General features: G+C 45.4%; 2 protein-coding genes across 2 annotated transcripts in view; one reads left to right on the forward strand and one right to left on the reverse strand.

Annotated features, from left to right (window-relative positions):
- The window catches only part of LOC142768831 (uncharacterized), a 308,858-nt gene that overhangs the window by 252,500 nt on the left and 40,100 nt on the right, over nt 1-16,258 (reverse strand). The gene's annotated exons all lie outside the window — the stretch shown is intronic.
- The window catches only part of LOC119164181 (xibalbin-1), a 181,580-nt gene that overhangs the window by 69,297 nt on the left and 96,025 nt on the right, over nt 1-16,258 (forward strand). The gene's annotated exons all lie outside the window — the stretch shown is intronic.

The raw sequence follows: 16,258 nt of genomic DNA on the forward strand, positions 1-16,258 counted from the left end.
GTCTCCCCATAAACCACCTGCCTTCTCTTAGAATACAGTCTGTCATCTTTAATGACCATTGGTTATCTTGTCTTTGCGCTACGTGGACTGCCCATGGCCACTTCTTGATTTTCACTATCATGTCGTTAACATCAGTTAGTTGCCTGATAAACTCTGTTTTCTACTTGTCCATTACTGTTATACCTATTGCTCCATTACTTCCATTGCTCGTGGCGTCGTCTTCAACTTGAGTTGAAGCCTTTTTGTAATACTCCACGTTTATGATCAGTAGGTAAGCACCGGTAAGATGCAACTGTTGTTTACTTTCCTCTTGAGGGATAGCGGCAATCAACCTTTCATGATTTGAGGATGCTTGCCAAATGTGTCCCACCTCATTCCTATTCTCCTAGTTACTTATATCTCGTGGTCCAGCTCCGCGGTTTCTACCTCACTTAAATAGGCCTACTCTTTCACAACTACACTACAGATATCTCGAAGCGCTTTTCTCTTCCGAGATTGTTGTACAGTACTTTCTTTTTCTGCAGATTAATTTGAAGATCTACTTTTCTGCTCTCCTTGTTTAATTCAGTAATGATGAGTTGCAATTCGTCACCTGAGTTACTCAGTAATTCAATGTCATTGGCAAAGCGCAGATTGCTAAGGTACTCTTCGTTAACTTTTATGTCTTAATTTTCCCACTATAGACCTCTGAAAACATCCTGTAAGCACGCGGTGAATAGCATCGGGGAGATTGTATCTCTTTTGGTTACACCCTGCTTTGTTACATTGTGTCCCTTAATTTATTGAACACTACGACAGTTAATCCCCCGCAGGGGCGCCTGCGCAAGTAGGCGTTTGGTGTGTAGCGACACCACGGACCCGAGCTAACGGGGGAGTTTCGACTCCCTCCCACGCCTAGCCGTGCGTGGCTTTGCCGTGTCCGGGGAAAAGGGGATCCTGCGGGTTGAGCCAATGCTGGGTGATTGGACCTTTAAGGCCCCCCGGCAGAGGCAACACACCCTTTTGGCCCCGGCTTCACGTAGACGGCACCCCTGGGCTGACCCACCCAGGGGAAATCGGCAGTCGCCTTTTCCTATCTCTCTCTTCCTATATCTTAGTCTTTTCTCGTCTTTAAATCTGTCCTGTCTTCTTCTCTCTTCCATTTACTTCCGATTTTTCATGGCGGCAAGGGTTAACCTTGTGTAATTACTCAACCTTGAGTAGTTATATTTGGTTATAGTGGCAATGTACGGCTGGCGTCTGCAGCCTTATGCTATTAAGTGCTTCAGCGTCCCCTGGTTGGACTCCATGGTGGGTGGTCGCCATTGCTGCCGAACAAAAAGTACACTACTATGGGAACACCTGCATTTCCCCGTCTACTAGATCGTCTCCCGCCTAAGAGGGTACGCACCGATGACATCTCATTTTTCAGCAAACCCAGACAATGTTTTCCCAAATTCCATGTTGTGCACAGTGAAAACCCAACAAAACAAGCCAGAGCAATATCTCCATTCCTTGTTGCTAAATCTCTGACAGAGGTCTTTGGCGCAGGATACAAGGTTACAAAGATGGCTAGTGGAGACCTTCTCCTTGAGCTACCTGAAAAACACCACTATGAGAAACTTGGCAGCCTCGTAGCATTTGGTAATATCCCAGTATCTATTTCACCCCATAGATCAATGAACACCTCACGCGGAGTTGTTTCAGAAGCAGACCTTCTTGAAATGTCTGAACAGGAATTGCTTGAAGGGTGGAAAGAGCAAAATGTTACAGATGTGAAACGAATCGTCATCAGACGAGACAACAAAGAAATACCTACCAAACATTTAATACTCACCTTTGCATCTAGCACACTGCCTTCATCTATCGACACAGGCTACATCAAACTTTCTGTCCCCCCCTACATTCCCAATCCAAGGCGGTGTTATAAATGTCAACGATTTGGTCATGGCTCGCAGAACTGCCGCGGTCAGGAAACTTGTGCAAGATGTGGTAGCCACGGCCACACATCTGATAACTGTGTTACTACGCCTCACTGCGTGAATTGTGATGGGGAACACGCCGCGTATTCGCGTTCGTGTCCTAACTGGAAGAAAGAAAAAGAAATAATTACTCTTAAAGTCAAAGAAAACATCACATTCAAAGAAGCAAGACGAAGAGTGTCGCCATTTTACGGCGCAACATATGCTGATGCGGCGCGTCAGGGGGCAACGCCGCACCAGCCCTCGCCACCCCTTCGGCCAGCGCAGAGGGAGCCGTCGGCTGTGGCGCCTGCCCCCAAGGCGGCAGTAGTTCAGTCTACTCCGCCTTCAAGCAAATTGAGGCCGGAGACTCCAGGGTCCTCTGGTCTCAAGGCCTCACCTCACCAGGCGAGGCCTAAAATCCGAACCACCAGCTCGCATGTGCGGGCATCCAGTGCCTCTGACGAGGCAATGGATACAACGGTACCCTTGGTACCAAAAGAGCGGCGCGCCTCCTTGGAGCGCGCCAAGAAAAATAAAAAACCAATAACGGGGCCGGACGACCGTCCTGCCACCTAAAATAACAAGCTCACTTTAACACAGGACACTCTCTGTACACACAGCAGCATCTCTTCTTTTAGTATGCAGACAGAAATATTACAGTGGAACATCCGAGGCCTTCTTCGAAACCTTGATGACTTACAAGAACTCCTCCATGAATACAATCCAAGAGTGCTGTGTGTACAAGAGACACACTTAAAACGAACAAACACAAACTTTTTACGTAAGTACGTAATCTTCCGAAAAGATAGAGATGATGCCATGCCACCATCCGGTGGTGTAGCGGTTATAGTTAGTCAAGGGATAGCATGCACACAATTACCCCTTAAAACTTCTCTCGAGGCGGTGGCTGTTCGAGCAGTCATTCTAAACAAACTTGTCACTGTCTGCTCTTTGTACATACCTCCGCACCACCGTCTTGAAAAACTCCAATTCCAGTCTTTAATGGACGAACTACCTGAACCTTATCTGGTCCTTGGGGACCTGAATGCACATAATGGTCTGTGGGGTGACTCTCGCTGTGATGCACGAGGTCGTCTCATTGAACAATTCCTTATTTCATCAGGTGCTTGTCTGTTGAATAGGAAAGAGGCAACATACTATAACCTTGCCAACAAAACTTACTCTTCCATAGACCTGAGTATCGCATCTCCTTCACTTGTACCATTGCTTCAGTGGAAAGTCATAAAAAATCCATACAGAAGTGACCATTTTCCTTTAGTTTTGAGTACACCAATAATATATGAATGTCCTCCACATGTTCCCAAATGGCTGGTAAACAAAGCCGACTGGGAACAATTTCAAAAGCTTACTCACTTAAATTGGACTGACATATGCGGATTAGGCATAGATGAAGCTGTTCAGTACTTCACGGCCTTTCTTACTGACGCAGCAGCCAAGTGCATTCCACAAACGTCTGGACTGCCCGGCAAACGACATGTCCCGTGGTGGAATACTGAGTGTCAGAATGCGCGAAAGGAACAGAACAGGGCATGGAGGTTGCTGCGAAACTCGCCGACGGCGGAAAACCTTGAGAGCTTCAAGAAAATGAAATCTCGAGGCAGGAGAACGCGTCGGCAGGCCAGAAGAGAAAGCTGGCACAAGTTTTTATCAGGGATAAATTCATATACACAAGAGGCCAAAGTCTGGAACATGGTTCGTAGGGTAGCAGGAAGAAAAGCACACTCACTCCCACTTGTAAACACTCAGGGTGATACCTTGGAAGATCAAGCAAACTTCCTCGGTGCGCACTTTGAACAGGTATCCAGCTCGTCCCACTATACTGACACTTTCCAAAAATACAGAACAAGAATAGAAAAGCTGAAACTCGAACACAAAACCACTAGATACGAGGCATATAACCAAGCTTTCAGTCTAGCTGAGCTCCGAACATCTCTAAACTCCTGCAGTACTTCTGCCCCAGGTTCTGACCGTGTGGTGTATGAAATGTTAAAAAACCTACCAGCAGAAACACGAAAAACCCTACTCTGTTTGTACAATGCTATCTGGTTTTCTGGCACTATCCCTATCTCCTGGAAAGAGGCTATTATTATTCCCATTTTGAAAGAGGGCAAGGACCCTTCTTTAGCTTCAAGTTATAGGCCTATTGCACTTACAAGCTGCTTGTGCAAAGTCTTCGAAAAAATGATAAACTGCCGACTTGTACATATCCTTGAAACAAACAATTTGCTCGACCCATTTCAGTGCGGATTTCAAGAAGGTAGATCCACCACAGACCACCTTGTTCGTATCGAGGCACAGATCAGAGACGCCTTTGTCCATAAACAATATTTTCTCTCTGTGTTCCTCGATATCGAAAAGGCGTATGATACAACATGGCGTTTTGGAATCCTAAGAGACCTGTCCCACCTTGGTGTGCGCGGAAGAATGTTTCATATAATCGAAAGTTACCTGTCAAACCGGACATTCCGTGTCCGTCTGGGCAGTGTGCTCTCTCAAACATTTGTCCAGGAAACAGGCGTGCCACAAGGTGGTGTGCTTAGTTGCACACTTTTTATCATCAAAATGAATTCTTTGCACTTGTCCATTCCCCGCATGATGTTCTATTGTACATATGTCGACGACGTTCAGCTTGGCTTCAAGTCATGCAACTTAGCCATGTGTGAGCGGCAGGTTCAGATGGGTTTAAATAAGGTCTCCAAATGGGCAGACGAAAACGGATTTCGACTTAACCCACAAAAAAGCACGTGTGTCTTGTTCTCTCGAAAGAGAGGCATGCACTCGGAACCTGACATTCGGCAGAACGGGCAACGTCTGTCCGTCAAAGCCGAGCATAAATTCTTAGGCTTAATCTTGGACAACAAGTTGACCTTCGTACCGCACATCAAGTATTTAAAAACAAAATGTTTAAAAGCCATGAATGTTGTAAAAGTGTTGTCACGTACTACGTGGGGTAGTGATAGGCAATGTCTCATGAACCTCTATAGAAGCCTCATTCGCACCCACTTAGATTATGGAGCCGTTGTCTATCAGTCTGCTACTCAAAGTGCCTTGAAGATGCTGGACCCCGTGCACCATTTGGGCATCCGCCTTTCTACGGGTGCTTTTCGCACCAGCCCCGTAGAAAGCCTTTACGTTGAGTCAAATGAGTGGTCGCTTCATCTGCAGAGAACTTACATGTCCTTTGTTTATTTCCTTAAGGTGAAAGCAGACAAGAAGCATCCCTCATACTCTACAATTAATGACTTGTCGAGCTCCACTCTTTTTCAAAACAGGCCTTCAATGAGGCAGCCCTTCTCAGTTCGCCTGAAGGGTCTAGCTGCGGACACTGGAGTGTCACTCGAACACAGTTTAATGGCTCCTGTAGCATACCCGCCACCATGGCAGTGGCAGACTATAGATTGTGATGTGTCTTTCCTAGAAGTTACTAAACATGCGCCTATTGCCCATATTCGAACATACTTCTTGGAACTTCAACACAAATACACACGTCCTGAGTTTTTTACAGATGCCTCTAAGTCTAACTCCTCTGTGTCCTACGCTGCTGTTGGCCCTTCCTTTTCGGATGCTGGCCCTCTACATCCAGGCACAAGTATCTTCACGGCGGAAGCTTACGCGATACTTGTGGCAGCTAAACACATCAAGCAATCACAAATACAAAAAGCAGTAATTTATACAGACTCCCTCAGTGTGGTAACGGCTCTGCACAGTCTTAAAAAACAAAAAAACCCTGTCCTCGTTTCACTTTACTCCACTTTATGCACACTCTACACACTCAACCAACATGTTGTAGTGTGCTGGGTGCCAGGGCACCGTGAGATTCAAGGCAACGTGAGGGCGGATCAGCTCGCTGTATCCGTCCACAAAAGCACTGCCCCTACACCCATATCAATCCCGGCCCTTGATCTTAAGCCGTCTCTCAAACGAAACATCAGGGTATACTGGCAGAGCAAGTGGGATACACACACACAAAACAAACTACACGTTATTAAGCCACACCTTGGTCATTGCCTGCCAGTATCTAAATCGCGTCATACAGAGGTTATACTAACGAGACTCAGGATAGGACACGTATACACGTCACACACATATCTTTTGTCTGGTGGCGATCCACCATTGTGTGACAGATGTGGTGAGCCATTAACCGTCCTTCACGTGTTAATCCAGTGTAAACATTTAGAAACTATAAGAAAACAGCATTTTCCATTACCCTACCGACAACATATACCTTTACACCCTGCAATGTTCGTTGGTAGGGAACCGCTTTTTAGTCATAAATCGTTGTTAGCGTTTTTAAAAGAAATTCGTAACTTTCATATCATTTATCCGGGCATCCCGTAGCACGACCTCTCTAGAGAGGTTTTTGCTGCGGTGGCTACACAGAAAAGCACTTGCCTCACGGCCCTTGCACGCAAGGGTACTAACGTGTGAGGTAATTGTGCTAATGCCATACATGTCCACCATCGTTTTTCATTATCACCAACTTTTGTCACCTATTCACACCATGCACACCTTTCACGGCATAGTCATGATTTTATTACTTGTATGTTTTTACCCGGTTTACTGCGAGGAATTTTATGGCCCCTATACAGCCGCTAATCACAACCATTGTCCACATTCCTGTCTCATGAACTGGCGCTCTTTGGCCATCAAATGACCCTTGCGCCAAAAACACCATATATCATCATACGACAGTTAATCTGCTGTAGATTTGTTCCAGTATTTTATACAAGCTTCGTCGATACTCCGATTTCGTAGTTTCTGCACCACTGTTTTTATCTCTACTGAATCCAGTGCCTTCTCTTAATCTATGAACGCTATGTATAGTGGTTGGTCGTCTTCTGAGCATCTCTTTATCACCTGATTGATAGTATGAATGCGATTAATTGTTTAGTAGGTCGTACAAGATCCTGCTTGATCCTTTGGTCTATTGCACTGTAATGTTATCTTAATCCTGTTAGCAATTACCTTGGTAAATATGTTTTATACGATGGAAAGCAAGCTGATCGGCCTGTGGTTGTTCAAGTCCCTGTTGTCTTCTTTCTTCTAGATTAAGATTATGTCAGCTTTCTTCGAAAATTCTAGTACCTTCGCTGTCAGGATACACCTAGTAAACAGGGTGGCCAGTTTTTCAAACACAATCTGTCCATCGTATTCCAGCCGATCTGGTGTCACCTGATCCTCATCAGCAGCTTTGCCTCTTTGCATTCCTTCCAAGACTTTGCTGACTTCTGTCATTACTGGTGGGATGTCACCTCGGGTATGCAAGTGCTTAAATTATTGCCATGCTTGCTCCCGCTTCTGTACAAATCTCTGTAAAACTCATCTGCTATATTAACTATCTGATCTATATTGGTAGTTAATTTGCCTTCCTTGTCCCTTAGTGCGTACATCTGGTTCTTGCCAATCCCAAGTTTTCTCTTCACCCCTTTGACACTTCCTCCTTTTTTTTAGAGCATGCTCCATTCTTTCCGTGTTATACCTTCAAACATCGGATACCTCATGGTTGTTAAACAACTTTGAAATCTCTGCCAGTTTAACTTTGTTTGTTGCACGTGTTTGAAGCTTTCATGGTTTGACGTTTTTTAATGAGAATTTTGTCTTGTGGGAGAGCTTCGTAGTGCCCTGTCTAACTACCTTACCTCAAGCTTCCACTCCACACTCCGTAATGATACTCAGCAGATCATCATTCATTGCGTCAACGATAAAGCCGGTTTCCTCAATAAGAGCTCAGTATCTGTTCTGAACCGAGACTGAATCTCTGTACTTTCCTTCAGCGCTAGCTCATTGATTGGCTTCTTGCGTATCAGTTTCTGCCATTCCTTCTTCAAGTTTAGGGGAATTCGATACCTTTCCATTCTATCATGAGTTAATCGTAGCTTTCCAAGCACTTCCAGATCTTGCACGATGTCTGGTTGTGCACTCAGTATAAAGTCTATTTTGTTCTTATTTTCTCCGTTAGGACTCCTCCATGTCCACTTACTCTTCACTTGTTTTCTGTAAAATGTATTCAAGATCTTGAAGATTATGCACTCTGCAAACTCTACTAATTAACTCCCGTCGGGCATTTGTAGTACCGATGCCATAGTTCCCTACTGTCTGTTCTCCAGCCTGCTTGTTCCCTACCTTGGCATTGAATTAGCCCATCAGTATAGTACACTGTGTTTTTACCTTAGTCACTGTAGACTCAACGTCTTCATAGAAGCTTTAAACCAATACGTCGTCATGGCTGGATATAGGCGCGTATAGGCCAGTACCATGTTTATCTTGTATATCTTATTAAGTTTGATTACGATACCTCCCACCCTTTCATTAATGTCATTGTATTCATCTATGTTACCTCTATGTTATGTTTTTTTTTCTTAAAATTCGGTTGCGAACTGCGCGGCATCGGGATTTGAACCCCGGAGCTCTTGCACACGAGCTTGGTACTCTTAGTACTACACCATCGCCGCCATTTCTCCTCATGCCTGCAGGCACATCTCGACGATAAACGCTCTTCGTTAAGATTTCTATAGATCGCGTGTGCTACGGAAATTGGGAAATTACCACGACTCATCCCACTGCTCCACTAAAAGCTAATAGGGGAACGCAAGGGCCACACGTGCAAGCTTCTGTTGTTAACCAGCTGTAGAGATTGCTTGGTTGCGCGCTCCACTCAGCCCAAAGCTCGCCACCGCCGTCTGCGATCACGTGACAGCTGACGCAGCAGCTGCAAAGCTGCCTCTGAAGCACCGGGTGAAGAGGAGCCTCCCTAGTGTCCCGCATTGGCATATGTAGAAAGTTGACATTCAAAGCAAAGGAAGTCAGGTGATTGATGCATTGAGCATTGAGCAAAGGAAGTCATGTCATTGAGGCGCGATCAAGTGATGTCACTTCATTGTGCGTGTCTAAGATGCGCATGCGAAGTTAAAACCTATCCGGAAAGCGTGAAATCCCGATATGCTCAGCGCTTAGTTATGACATTGTCCACTAGTTTAGGTGGCGATGAGGAGATGGCGATTGTAGAAAAGGAAGCTAAAAACCTCCATTAGCCCCATCTGTCCCTCCAGATAGGGCTAATGCTCAGTGCTGAGCCTGTCCACGTGTTCTATAAACAGGAGGCAAAGATGAGACAGAGCCCCGAAAGGGAAGCTACCCTCTCATCCTTGAACTCAGAGTCGTTTGGCTCTTTAAAACTGCGTAATACATTCAAGACTTTTCATTTCGAGCTTCGAAAAAAAAGCTCCTTTCCTGGGTATACAACAATGTTCCATGGGAATCATCTATTGGACACGCGCTGTCGTCCGCACTACGCTATTTTCTCTTTTTTCTTCCCTCGTGGTCCTTCGTTATCACGTTACCGACTCAGGCAATATTAAATTAGGCCTAACGCCTCTCTTTCGGATTTTCGTTATGAACCTTATCACATTACAGACTGCGGGACGCGACGTAAACACGATGGGGCTTCTGTGTGTTGCGGGTCCCTATGGGACGTAATTAGCCGTGCCGTGCAGAAAGGGGGTGGTATAGCGACTCTAGTCGTTTTTCGCGTCGCGTTGCTTTGACGCGGTGCTTTGTCATGCCCCCTTAACGCCACGTACAATAAAAAAAATAAAGCAATAGATGGGCCTAGAAAAAAAATTGAGAACAAAGGAGCGAAGTTCTCGTGTACCTATCGAACTACCTTCTAGCAAACAAACGGCGATGTTTTGAAGAAACAGCTGTGTAACTTTCACAGAAACGATTACAGTGTTTCGGAACGAATCTTTCATGCTGCTTGCCTTGAGTAAGTGGCAGTTTAATAGGTGCTGAGCTTTCTTTGGTGTGGATTTTGACGTTATGAAATTGGTAATGACTAGCGCAATAAAAAGAGAAACATGGCCATTGAAAGAAGACACACGAGATCAGCACTAACTTCCCAACAAATTTTTATTGGCATGAAAGCGTACTATAAGTGCTAGCAGGAACAGTGAAGAAAAAAAACAGCGCCGGTAAGAAAATGAAATGAACAGAGAAATAATAAAATAAAGTGCCATTAAAGTATATTATAGGAAGTTCTAGAAGAGAAAATAAAAAACAAGAAAAAAAAGAAAAAGCTGTGCAATGACAAGATTCACTACGTGACTTTCCTGTTCTTTTTTCTTGTTCTTTCTTGACTGCTTTCCCAACTACTTATAAGATGATTGCATGTAAATGAAATTTCACTTGTAAGTCAGCACTTCTCCAGTGTGTTGTCTTTCCATCCCTCTGCTGCATTGTGCTGTTGATCTCAAAAATATGCACGACCATCTAGTCCGGTAAGCTACTTTATTCAACAATAACCAGCAAATCATAATGAGAAAGCTTGTTTTGATGCCCTTACAAAATAGTGGTAAAACCCCTCTTGCCCTCCTTGATTTTTTATATAGCTGTGAATGACTTTTTTGTGTATATGTGGGTGTTTCTGACTGTGCGTACTTGTACTTAGAGGTGGTCATTGTATATACAACGGTCGTCACCCACACCTAAAGTAGCAAACCATGTGATAAACCAAGCTAAGAAATCCAAGAATTTCATTAAAGATTTTTTATATCTCCCCTATCCCTCCTCCTCACTGAATGAAGAAAAAAATTCTGGCTCAATTCTGGCGAAGTCCTTGCTCAGTACTGTACACAAGTGCTCACGTGTATCCAGAGATCTGGAAATCAAAGATGGCGGTCCTGTTCCGGTGGAAGTCGATATTGCATCTCTACACGGCAACGGCGAACCAATACTACCATTTTACCTTACGCTGGTGTCTTTGTTAGCAAGAAAAACGTGCTTACGACTGGTTCCAGCAAATACATCTCCCAACGACAAACGTGGCCATAAAAACACGCGCAGTAACAACGCAGAACTAACGATTGCGGCAAGCATGGTCACGTGGTGCACTCTCTCAGTAACCGAATACGACGGGAGCAGACGAGTGCATGCACGAGGAAGCGGTAGTTCGGTGTCGCAGTACCGTATGAGAGTCCACGCAGTCACCATCATAGTTGCGGGCAGTAGCGCGGTAGCTGGAAGCGTGCCACTGCCTACGTTCTTAGCGAGACTACCGACTGTTACGTTAGATTATGCACTGTCATTACGATGGTTCTTGCAACGTACGAACAAACAAAGCCATGCGCAGGGGGTGGAGAGGGGGGGCGCTAGTTCCGCCGTATACCTTTACGCTGCCATACCTTTCAATGTGCATGGTTGAACACGTCAGGAGGGGGGGGAACATAGCGGTGACACTAACAACCCCACGCTTGATTGAGAAGGCAGCGCATGCCTATGCAACAGACACCAAAGAAACCTCAAGACATACGGGAACGCTGTAATGGGGGGAGTACTTTTCGTAGTCATTTAAGAGTGGGAGGTGCAATGTTTGCCACATACATTGGCATAATAAGAGGAGGAATCGCAGCGGCCATAAATTACAAGGGAGGGGGCACAAAGTAAGGCTCATACATTGACCGAATAGGAAGGGGGCGCTAGAACGAAGCACGCCGTCCCATGCTCTGTCTTAGTCTCCGTTCCTTGCATCAACTAGCGGTTGTGTCTGCTGCACAGCACTGTAGTACGCTGTGGCGTGCACTACAGACCGAAAGCCTATACTGCTCGCTTCGTATCACTGCACGACAGATGTCCAGATTAGAAAGCGATACGACTACAGTTTAGGGCGCTGCGAGGTCGTCCCGCTCGCTCGCACACGTGAGGGCGAGGCTGAGGGCAAGAATGAGGACAAGGAGGAGGAAGAGCGATAGCGTACGGTTCTGGGATGTCGGAAATTAACGGTTCGCGGAGGGAAAGAGGGCCGAACCCGACAAGTATGGGATCATGTTTTGCGGTCGCTGACGTGAGTCGAGGTCTCGGTTAGGCCACAGAGAAACCACGGATGGCAACAGCGCGGCGCGGATTATCGGAATGTTGTTCTGGGACAACTACGGTTGTTGAACCCTAGATCCTTGGAATGGCTTCCGTCTTTTTCTTAGTACGTTTTATTTTATTTTCCGAGAAAAGGACTCCTGCGAAGTGCGTCTACACACTGCGATGCGCACGTCAAACCCGCTGTTCGCGGACGGCACAAGGAACCCCCACGTGTTAAATAGATGCTTACAGGGCTGTAGGTAATTTTTTGTTTGTGTGTGGTGGGAGTGGGATGGTGGAGTGGGGGACGTTTCAACCATACTTTACGTATGTTCGTGCGTGTGTTTGAATGTGTGTGTGCATATATGCACATGCAAAATAGAAACACTCTAGGTCTACTATTGGAGCCCCTCCCAACTCACCCCACAACGCCCATGCGTTCTTAAGAATCAGGAACTATCGCAAAATACAACCTCTTTATCCCTATATTCGACATCTGCTTTATCATTATGCGGCGCAAGTGGACCCAGGTGATATAAAATACATATCCCGAAACATAAATACTTCAATACATGTGTTCCGCGAAATAAGATGAACATGCCAGCAATGGCACCAGCGGTGCGTGTATAAGTCCTGTACATACGCGGGCAGCTGCAAAGTGGTGTTGTGCTTATCAATGATAAATGTCACGGGGCAGTTGTATAAGTGACAGTCAGTCAGTCAACAAGGTTTATTTGGGTTCTAAGGAACCACAGAGTCGTAGTTGCAGGCCACGCCCATGGCACGTTGGGCCACAAGACAATGGTCCTGCGCCCGTTCGCCGGCCCTTTGAACGACCCTTAGTTGTTCGTGGAGATCGCCACATTTGAGGGCTTCCTCCAAGTCCTCTCGTTTATTAAAAGGGGCATTTTGTAACGCCGAATATTGCCAGAGCACGTGGGCTAACAATCAATACTCTTCATGGCTGTGAGGGCAACTAACGAAGTTAATTTCTCCTAATTTTTTCACCAATATTAAGTAGCTTCGGCAGCCTATTGCGTAGCTTTCATTATTTTCTCAGTAATATTGTGTAGCTTGAGTTGCTTCGTGTTTAAATGTCTAATACAAAATGACTGAAAGTGGCGTGTGAGGGAAAGATCCCGGAAGTGTTCAGGTCAAAGCCTATAAGGTCAAAGGTCAAACCCTAAGGTTAAGGTCAGAGCATAAATTGCCTCAACAGACGCGTAAGGAGAACGTCAGCGTCCAGGCAATCATTCAACAAGTTTTATTTGGGTCCTAAGGAACTACAGAGTGGTAGTTGCGGGCCACGCCCACGTTGGGGCCAAAAGACCATGGTCCTCCACCTGTTCGCGGTCCGTTTAGGCTGTCCTTACTTGTTTATGGAGATCAACGCTTCTGAGGGCTTCCTCCAGGTCCTGTTGTTTATTATAATAGGCATTTTGTAATGACGAATATTGCCAGAGAATGTGAGCTAACGAGGAATACTCTTCATGATATTCAGGGCCGTGTGGATCAATGTCCAGAGCAAAGCGACTGAACTTTGCTCTCGACAAAAAAGATCCCATTTGTAGCATTCGAAGGGTAGAAGAGCGAGGTCTAGTCAGCTTTGGGTAGGAGAGCGGGAATTTCCTGCGCCCATGCTGATAGTGTTTGACTATTTCGTGAAAAGAGAGTAATGGGCCGCAGTTATGCTCACAACCCGGAACGAGAGGTGCGAAAAACAAACCAGTGACGAGACAGAGGGAGTGCGACTTTATTAAGAGCTCAATCGGAATGCTGAGGTTGCCCCGCACCATCCAGTTGCTGCGTAGCCCAAACCATCAACACCAAATCCTGGCCGTCTGGTGTACCCACGACAAGGCCGTTAGGATAGATCCAAAGATGACGCCACTACATGACACTAGCATGGAATAGAGGAACCCAGTCTCCGAAAAACACACACAAGAAGAGAAGTACTGACGACTACACACCAGGCGCATTTAGCCCCCATGTGTGATTGTCAGTACTTCACTTCTTTTGTACATCTTTTTTTTAAGACTGCATTTCTTAATTCCAAGATGTGTATTAACAGGCCCAACTCTTCTACGATATGGCACTATCGTCGCGTTCCAAGTCGCCAAAGTCTGTGACGTGAAAATGTGGGCAAATGTAGTGTATCTTAGACAGCCGTGTACACTGCACTACTCCAGTCAAAATTCCTGTCACAAGGCTCATTCGTAGTACAGTGCACAGAACTGTGAATCATTCACTACTTGTTTTGAAGATTTCTCCATTCTGTAAGGGTTCTGCGTAGGTATGTGACCTCACTAATAACCACTGCAGGAGAAAAATATTTGGAGTGTCTTTGATGCATTCGTCTGAGGTGACTGGAAGGTGCCATTCATATTCTTTTTTCTTTTCGTCGGTGTTCAGACCCCGCCCCCACCCTTTCCGAAAAGTTCCTGCAACTAACATGGCCTTACTTTGCCTTCTATATCAGAGACATTGGATGGTTTCTGCACCTATTTTTGCACGGCCTCCGCGATCAATCAACTTCTGGCAAAACGACAATGTCATGCGACGTGATAGTGAAGTAGTGGTGACGCCAAAATTTTGGCTATCTGTGTCGCCGTAAATACGTAATAAGGTGACATCACTTCATGGTGATGATCTTTTTTGGATTATTCGTGTTAACGCGGACGCCTTGGGATGACGGTGGTAAAATTTTTTTGTTTCATTGGGCATCAAAATCTTTCGCTCTATTAGATAAAGTTAATGAACAAGACTACCCCCCTCCCGACCGCAGAAAAACCGACTAAACGCAGATTCAAACTCACAGTTCTGACCTAAGCCATCGAATAAAATAAACCTCCGTAACTCTGGCTTTTCGCAAAGTTTGTGCGCTGCGCGTAGAACCAACAAAAAAACCGGAATAATGCAACGCTCGCATATTGCCACTAATGAAATGACAGCGGCCCAATCCCCAACGCTCTCTCTTTCACAAAGTGTCAGTCCATTCCGCTGTCTACCACTATTGCACGCCCATGGCGACCATCGCCAAATAGCACCCCCCCCCCCCCCCCGACACGCTATAAGCAAACGCGTACAGGCTATACGCAACAGTGCTACGCAACACCGCTACGCAACGCCGCTTTTTCCCGGACAAAACATGCAAGTATCATCAAACACAGACAAATATAAAAAAAATCAGCTATAGCGGTGGCATGCTGCTGCATCGTTCGGAACCCGTAATAGGTCGTAATCCATTTTCGGGGGACAGCCAAGTCAGGCTACTAGTGGGTGGGGGAGATAGCTAGAAAAAGGATTCACTTTTTATGCCGGTACGCACCCTGGTGCTCGACATGGGTACTAATCCCCTCGGTGCTGCCCTCATTATGTAATTTATTCATATCTGCCACCAGTGGTAGCGAGCGTGGACAAAGAAAAGAAATCGTGTGTGGCTGCCATTTTGTTGGTTTTTTTTCTTGTTTTGTTTTTGTTTCTTTGTGAAGCGACGTCAGCGGACGCTGGCCGATGTAGGTATACGGCAAAATGAAGCAGGCGTATTAGGTGCCGCCACCTGGGGAGCAATCGCGAACGCAGAAGCCTCGCCGGGAACAATGTTCACGGCCCGTTTGCTGCATTTTTTTTAAATTTAGCTTCAAATAAACCATACCTTTAAACGTAAAAAATTGAATCTCTTAGTTTTTTTTTCGCAGTCACGATGGTCACATAATTTTGATGAATGCGAAATCATAGAAGCCCGTGTACTATGCGATGTCGATGCACGTTTAAGAACATCAGAGTGTCGAAATTTCTGGAGTGCTTTACTGCGGCGTCCTTTGTAATAACATCGTAGTTTTTAGGCTTCAGACCACATATAATAATATTATCTCTGTTTAATGATACTAATATAATAACATTATTCCTGTGTTTCACATACAGGAAGACGAAGGAGACGGATAGAAGTGTTCCCTTGCTTGAATTTATGTGTCAGTGCAAATATAAAAATACTAGGGCACACCACAGTAGTAATAGTAATAATTGCGGGTGTTTCACGTCTCAGAATCGAGATATCCACAGAACCACCAAGCGGCGGTAGAGCTCTGCCGAGATTTCAACCATCTGGGGCTTTTTATAACGCGCGCTTTATTCTACGCCCACCCACCCACGTAATCAAATGCAGCTACCAGATCCAGGATTCGATTCCAAGGCTATCGGGTCAACAGCCATAACAAAGCAATCCACCATGGCTTCGCAGAAGTTAACAAAATCAAGAAGATTTACTTGAATATAACTTGTTTTTAACCCTGCACATCAGGCGGAGAACGATAGAGCAAAACAGATATAGGGAGAGGAAAGAAAAAAGAATATGAGAGCATATAATTTCGGGGCATGATAATACATGTACATTCAGTTAGATGTCTAATCAATAATACCATATCACAAAATATAAAAAATATGGC

Source organism: Rhipicephalus microplus, chromosome 8, assembly GCF_043290135.1.
Source record: "Rhipicephalus microplus isolate Deutch F79 chromosome 8, USDA_Rmic, whole genome shotgun sequence".
Classification (NCBI taxonomy): Eukaryota; Metazoa; Arthropoda; class Arachnida; order Ixodida; family Ixodidae; genus Rhipicephalus; species Rhipicephalus microplus.